Below are 8097 nucleotides of genomic sequence, written 5' to 3'. Positions count from 1 at the left end.
TATGCGGACCGCATAGTGATCGCATAACTAAAATCAAGAAAGCTGAGAAGCACTTATGCGGAGGAATATGCTGTCGCATAATGTATATACGAACCGCATAATTGAAATGCGGTCAAGAGCTGGGGCGGATACATGAGATTATGCGATGATCTCGAATAATATGCGGACCGCATACGTGATCTGCGGCCAGTATGCGGTCGCATAAACTATCTGCAGGGCTATTTTTGTCCAATTTTAGCTTCGACTTTTAGCCCACTATAAATAGATTTATTAGGGTTTTTATGTGGCAGCTAAATCAGAAAAAGAGATTACTTTTAGAGCATTGAATGCACCAATGTTTTGGAGACTTTTGAAGAAATAATCTTGTATCTTTGTAAGCTTTATGACTCTATTTATCGCTTTGTTCTTAGATTTCAGTATGAGTAGCTAGTTTTAATTACTAAGGTTGTGGACCCTAGATGGGTGTAATGTTAATGGGTATTTAGCATTGAATATATATATAATGGTTGGTTGATATTTATTCAGTTCTTATGCTTCATGTGATGTTAGTGGTTGCAAATATTAACTAATTCCATTTCACTCTATCTTCACTTGGAAAAGTGGGCTAGGGTTTGGTAGAATTGAATACCAAAAACTCAAGGCTTTTACCCTTGTTTAATGGAATCGCCTAGGAATAAGTTGGTTCTATTTGGCATAAATTGGTTATTTTCAATCACAACTCTTTTACATTTGGGAAAATCTTAAAGAGTAGATATTACTCAACTATTGGAAAATAGTGGGTAGTCACTTAGAAACCATTTGTATGTCAAAGGACATTCCATTAGAAATATATCATATTAATACCGATAGCATTACATTACATCGATGGGGACACAACCTTGGTTTCCTTAATCAAATTAATTACAACCTCACAATATTCTATTTGTCTTCATTTCACTCAATTGCAACAGTCTTTTTAGCTAACGGAATAGAATTACAAATTAAGTCAAGTTTCACACTACTCAAGTAACCTTTTCACACCTATTCCCTGTGGGATTCGACCCCAACCTAGTTGGGTTATTATATTTGACACTGACCGCTTTACACTAATTATTAAGGTGTAATTTGAGCGTATCAAATTTTGGCGCCGTTGCCGGGGAATACGGTTTTGAAATTACTATTTGGTGTGTTCTTTATTTCACGTTTTTATTCCATCACACTTTGCTTGCTTTGCTTGGTGTGCTATATAAACATGGCAGAGTATGACGAAGAAGAAAATCCTTTTGCAGATATAGATGAGTACATCAAGCACACAAATTCCATTGTCCCTTCGCGAGTTGACGTTGCTACCTTCAAGGTGGAACATGGTTTGATCCTAATGCTTAAAGCATCGGGATTTTTTAGGAATTCTACCGATGATGATCCAACACAACATCTTAGAAACTTCTTGGGTGTGTGTGTGATGCACAAACAGAACAACATGTCAGATAATGCCCTAAGACTGAGGGTATTCAAGTACTCACTAGTTGGAGAGGCAAGGAAATGGATCCAAAATCTACCACCTCACTCCATTCACTCTTGGCCTGAACTTGTTCATGCTTTCCTAGCCAAATGGTTCCCACAAAGCAAGAAATCCGAGCTCAGGGATAAAATTTTCTTCTTCAAGCAACTACCGGGAGAACACCTACATGAGGCATGGGATCGGTTCAAGCTATACCTAGTAAGATCGCCTAATCATAGTTTTTCGGACAAAATCTTGTTAGAAAAGTTTTACATGGGTTTAGATCCGTTGAACCAATCCATAGCAAAGAATGCTACGGATGGATCTTTTATCGATAAAACATTCAAAAGGATCACACAAATTCTCGACAAGATGGAAGAACACAATCAAGCTTGGCACTCGAAAGATACCACGGGTGGAATTGCATACGGTACTCCCTCTTTCACCAACATGATTAAGGAGAATCAAGAGAGAGATCAAGTAATTGCCGGTCTTACCACAAACATTAATGTGTTAACCAAGATGTTCACTGAAAACCAAACAAAAAAGGTAAATATTGTGGAAGATGTGCAACCCTGGTCAACCGAAGATTGTGAGGAGGCAAACGATGTCCATAATTCTCAAGGTGGTTATCGCCAACAAAATCAATGGAGGCCTAACCCACAAGGGCAAGGCCATCAACAGTGGCACAATGATCAAGGTGGATCAAGTCAAGGTAATTGGAGCAATAACAACAACAACTATGCAAACCGGAGTTCAAACCCCTATGTTCCACCAAAGGGGCAATACTCTAACTCCTCGCATTATAAGGAAGGTTCTTCAAGTGAGTCCAAGTTGGAGAGCATGCTTGAAAGAATATTGCAAAATCAAGAAAGAGGCGACACTACAATGAAAAACATGTCCGAACATGTGGGGTCACACACCGCATCCATACAAAAGCTAGAAATGCAAATGAGAGATTTGTCAAGAGAGTATAATCCAAAGCCGAAGGGCACACTCCCAAGTGACACAATTGCAAACCCTAAAGGAAATTGGAGTGGTCTAACTTCTCATTGCATGGCAATCACCACGCGAAGCGGGAAGGCACTTCAAGGAGAAAACGAACAAATTGTTGGAGTAGATGATCTTGAGCAAGAGGTTAAAGCACAAGTTGAAGTGCCGATTGTTATTGAAGTTGAAAAGCTCTCAAAAGGAGTAAAAGTTCAAGAAGAAAATCACGAAAAGGAAAAGGTGAAAGAGGCACCAAAAGCTCTATCACAAATTCCTAGACCTTCCCCTCCGTTCCCTCAAAGACTTGCTAGGAGGGTTGATGATAGGAAATTCGAGAAATTTTGTGACATTCTCAAGCAATTGTCGGTGAACATACCATTTGTGGAAGCCTTTCAAGAGATGTCGGGTTTTGCTAAATACTTAAAGGACTTGATAACCAAGAAAAGAACCACTAAGAATGAAGTAGTGAATGTTACTCATCGGGTTAGCTCCATTATTGTAACAACCACTGTTGAAAAGAAAGAAGACCCGGGAGCATTCACCATCCCATGCACTATTGGCTTGCGAGATTTTGCAAGGGCTCTTTGTCACAATGGGGCTAGCATTAAATTGATGCCTCTTGCCATTTACAAGCAAGCGAGGTTAAGCATGCCGAGACCTACAAGCATGAGATTGCAAATGGCTGATCGTTCAATCAAAAGATCAGTGGGAATTATTGATGATGTCCTAGTGAAAGTGGAAAAGTTCCTCCTTCCGGCCGATTTTGTGATCCTTGACTGTGCTGTTGACAAAGAAATCCCTATCATCTTGGGGAGGCCATTCCTTGCTACCGGAAGAGCACTTATGGATTCGGAACGAAATGAAATCAAGTTCCAAATTAATGATGAAGAGGTCACCTTCCAAGAAAGTAAGGGTATGAAGTTGCCACATGCATATGAAGGCATCTCAGTCATTGATGTTGTTGATGAGGTAGAGGACGCAAGTGAAATGAAGATGGAAGAAGAATGCCTAGGTGAGGCTTTGGCGGCGATATTGGTAAATTTCGATGGTGAAAACATGGAGGGGTACATGGAATCGATGAATGCATTAGAAGGACATGGGTCTTACACTTACGCACCAAATAAGCTTTCTCTTGACTTAGAGAATAGAGCCACTCCCCCAGTAAAGCCTTCAATTATTGAGCCGCCACAACTTGAACTCAAGCAACTTCCACCACACTTAAGGTATAAATTTCTTGGTTCTAATGATACTTTATCGGTAATTGTTAGTTCCTTGTTGAATGATGTGCAGGTATATCATTTATTGAATGTACTAAGGGAACATCAACAAGCCATTGGGTGGACAATAGCGGACATCCGAGGGATTCCTGTCGGAATCTATGAGAACAAAATACAATTGGAGCAAGGAAGCAAACCTAGTGTGGAGAACCAAAGAAGATTAAACCCATCCATGCAGGAGGTGGTGAAGAAGGAAATCATCAAGTGGTTAGACGCCGGGGTAGTCTATCCCATTGCCGATAGTTCTTGGGTGAGCCCGGTGCAATGTGTGCCAAAGAAAGGAGCTATGATCGTTATCCAAAATGAGAAAAATGAGCTCATCCCAACAAGGACTGTGACCGGATGGAGAGTTTGCATGGACTACCGGAAGCTCAACAGTGCCACTTGCAAAGACCATTTCCCTATGCCTTTTATTGATCAAATGCTTGATCGGCTAGCGGGAAGGTCATTTTATTGCTTTTTGGATGGATAATCCGGCTATAACCAAATCAACATTGCATTGGAAGATCAGGAGAAGACAACATTCACATGCCCATATGGGACTTTTGCTTTTAGCCGGATGCCATTTGGGCTATGCAACGCTCCGGCTACCTTCCAACGGTGCATGATGTCAATTTTCTCGGACATGGTGGAAGATTTCCTAGAAGTGTTTATGGATGACTTCTCTGTAGTGGGTGATTCCTTTGAGCATTGTCTTGACAACCTTAGACAACTGCTCAGAAGATGTGAAGAAACAAACCTTGTACTAAATTGGGAAAAGCGCCACTTCATGGTGGATGAGGGCATTGTTTTGGGCCAAAAAATTTCCAAACAAGGCATAGAGGTTAACTGCGCAAAGATTGAAATAATTTCTAAGCTTCCTCCACCCATTTCGGTAAAGGGTGTCCGAAGTGTTTTGGGGCACGTCGGCTTCTATAGGCGTTTTATCAAGGACTTCTCAAAAACTGCAAACCCCATGTGCAAGCTCCTTGAAAAATATGCTACATTCGTATTTGATGAAAAGTGGCTCAAAGCATTTGAGGAGTTAAAAGAAAATCTCATCACGGCACCTATTATTGTCACACCAGATTGGTCTCTTCCATTTGAACTCATGCATGACACCAGTGGTGTAGCCATTGGGGCGGTGCTTGGTCAACGGCATAACAAAATACTTCATCCTGTCTACTATGCAAGCAAGACTCTCAATGGTGCTCAGATGAATTATACTGTGATCGAGCAAGAATTTCTTGCCATTATCTATGCATTTGAAAAATTTCGGGCCTATTTGTTAGGATCCAAGGTGATAGTCTACACTGATCATCCTGCTCTTTGCTATCTTATGGTGAAGAAGTATGCCAAGCCAAGATTGATTCGATGGGTCCTTTTGTTGCAAGAGTTTGACTTTGAAGTCAAGGATCGAAGAGGGACAGAAAACCAAGTTGCGGATCACTTATCTAGGCTTCAAGAAGCAGGGAGGCCAAAAGAGGACTTTGACATCAATGATGCTTTTCCAGATGAGCACATATTGGCATTGTCTGACACATTTGCTCCTTGGTATGCCGATATTGCTAACTATCTGGTTAGCGACCTTGTCCCTGATGGATTAGAAACATATCAAAAGAAAAAGTTCTTGTGGGAGTGTAGGCAATACTATTGGGAGGAGCCCTTCTTGTTTCGTATTTGTGCCGATAACATCATTTGGCGATGTGTTCCGGAAGATAAAGTAATGCCAATTCTCAAAGCATGCCATGACTCCCCGGTTAGGGGTCATCATGAAGGAAATCGGACAGCCGCGAAAGTGCTTGAATGTGGATATTATTGGCCATCTATCTACCATGACGCGAATCAAATGGTCAAGGCTTGTGAGCAATGTCAAAGGCAAGGATAAATCTCTAAAAGGCATGAGATGCCTATGAAGTTTGTAATGGAGGTCGAGATCTTTGATGTGTGGGGGATTGATTTCATGGGTCCCTTTGTGAGTTATTATGGCATGAAATATACCTTGGTGGGAGTGGACTATGTCTCCAAGTGGGTTGAGACAATCGCCTTTCCCAACAATGAGGCAAGGAGTGTGACCGCATTCTTAAGGAAGAACATTTTCACGATGTTTGGTACTCCCCGAGCCATCTTTAGTGATGGTGGTTCTCATTTCTGCAACAAGGCTTTCACCGGGCTGCTCGAAATATATGGCGTAAAGCACAAGGTGGCCACACCTTATCATCCTCAGTCGAGTGGTCAAGTTGAAGTTTCCAACAGGGAGATTAAAAACATCCTAGCAAAAACTATCAATGCAAACAGGACCGACTGGTCAAGGAAGCTAGAGGATGCATTGTGGGCATATCGCACTGCATTTAACACTCCCATTGGCACCTCATCGTATCGGTTAGTCTTTGGTAAGGTGTGTCATTTGCCCGTGGAGCTTGAACACAAAGCCATGTGGGCTCAGAAAAGATTAAATCTTGGCTGGGCTGAAGCTGCTAATCTGAGAATGACACAACTCAACAAAATGGAAGCATTCCGTCTCCATGCCTATGAGAGTACAGCCATGTATAACGAACGAATGAAGTTTGTTCATGACAAAAAAATCTTGAAACGGGAATTCAAATCTAGTGACTTGGTCTTGCTCTTCAACTCGAGACTCAAGTTATTTCCGGGCAAACTCAAATCCAAATGGTCTGGCCCATTCAAAATTGTGAACGTGTCCCCTTACAGTGCTATTGAATTAGATTCAGAAGACGGACATCGCACTTTCAAAGTAAATGGCCAACGGGTTAAGAATTACCTGGGCACAACAGGAGACAAGCACTTGGTAGAGCAAATTGCTCTCAAGTATAGTCCAACCCCCACTATTGAGTAGCCCAAAAGGGGACCAACATCGTCGTGCCGCGACGTTAAATCAAGCGCTTCTTGGGAGGCAACCCATGTGTGGTAAAATTTTTTTTTTTAGTTGTCAGTGATTGAACAGGTTGACGTGTGTATTAGAGTGCAGGTAGCCCAATTTACCATGAATAGAGTGCAAAGACAAAAGCAAAAAATGGTGGATCAGGGGCTTTCGGCAACTATGCGGTCGCATAATGACTTTGCGAATCGCATAGTTGTCGCAAACACGGTCAGAGAATTTGGGGAACTTGGGTCTGAAAACTGCGGTAAGAGTTCAAGTTATGCGGTCTGCATAGCAGTTATGCGACCACAGAATGCATCGCAGGATGGAGGTAAAATAACTCAGCTCTAAAATCATCGCATAACACATATGCGACCGCATAATGTGTTATGCGACCACTTGCCCACCGCAAAACGTCCAGGTATAAATCCCTAACCTTCGCATACTGTCAACCCCACTCACACACGAACACTTAACAACTCTCACAAAATCAAAAACACAAAAACAAAAGAAACGAAAGAAAAGCCAAAAACATTTTAATCACGCACACAGATCACATATCAAGGATCGGAATTAAGGAATTTACCTTGCTCCTAACTCAGATTTCACCTTCGTCTTGCTCCGATATCTGGTATGTGACTCTTTCACTTTTGTTTTCATTTTTATTTTAATTTATTTATCTTCTTTTTCTTGTGGATTCATTGCATAATGTCCATCATTTGAACTCCATATCTCATTTTTGTTCTCAAACATGTGCGGTGGGTATCTGTGTGGGCGATTAGTGGTTAAATGTTTGCCTGCGAGTGTAGGAATTGTGTAGGTAGGAGGCTTGACCATTGTTGACTGAAGAAGATGATCTTTGCAGCCCGCATAATTGGGTTGCGATCCGCAAAATCGTCGCAAACAAGACCCTAGAAGGCCTAGTGATTTGAACTTATGCAACTGCTTATGCGGTCGCAAAGGTGTTTTGCGGACCGCATAGCTACCGCAAATACAATCAGTTAAACTACCTTTCGTGTGTGCAATTCTGCGATCCCTTTGCAATCGCAAAACTGGTTTTGCGGTGGTTTTTGTGATCGCATAATCCCTTAAGTCTGGGGTGTGAAATTCTACGATAAGTTTGCGGTCCGCATAGTGGGTATGTGACTGCATAATCCATCGCATAAATTGTTTATCTCTGTTATTTTTCCTCCACATTCTTTTTATGTTATGCCCACCACTCACACACTATTTTATTGCAGGAATGGCACCAAGGAAATCTATTGCAACACGATCACCACCTACTCATGGAAAGAAAAAAGCTGCTCCAAACCAACAAGCACAAGAGAATAAGCGTCAACGGCCGGAAACCACCCGCAACACTGCTGAGCTCTCCTCCAAGTCTGAAGAAGAGGGGGCACAGACGGATATCCTTCCATCAGTTGACCTACAAACTGAAGCAAGGCAGAAGAGCAGGGAAGATTCGAGGTTTGGGGTCCCAGGATCATGGA

The 8097-nt window shown here is 41.9% G+C and overlaps 1 non-coding gene across 1 annotated transcript; it reads right to left on the bottom strand.

Annotated features, from left to right (window-relative positions):
• Window positions 1–1615: 1615 nt before the first annotated feature.
• On the bottom strand, window positions 1616–1722 carry LOC142176879 (small nucleolar RNA R71). The gene has a single exon (XR_012705684.1). It is a non-coding gene; the product is annotated as a small nucleolar RNA R71 (small nucleolar RNA).
• Between the last annotated feature and the right edge of the window lie 6375 nt (window positions 1723–8097).

The sequence above is a fragment of the Nicotiana tabacum genome, chromosome 22 (genome assembly GCF_000715075.1).
Source record: "Nicotiana tabacum cultivar K326 chromosome 22, ASM71507v2, whole genome shotgun sequence".
Lineage (NCBI taxonomy): Eukaryota > Viridiplantae > Streptophyta > Magnoliopsida > Solanales > Solanaceae > Nicotiana > Nicotiana tabacum.
This window is presented reverse-complemented; position numbering and strand designations above follow the sequence as displayed.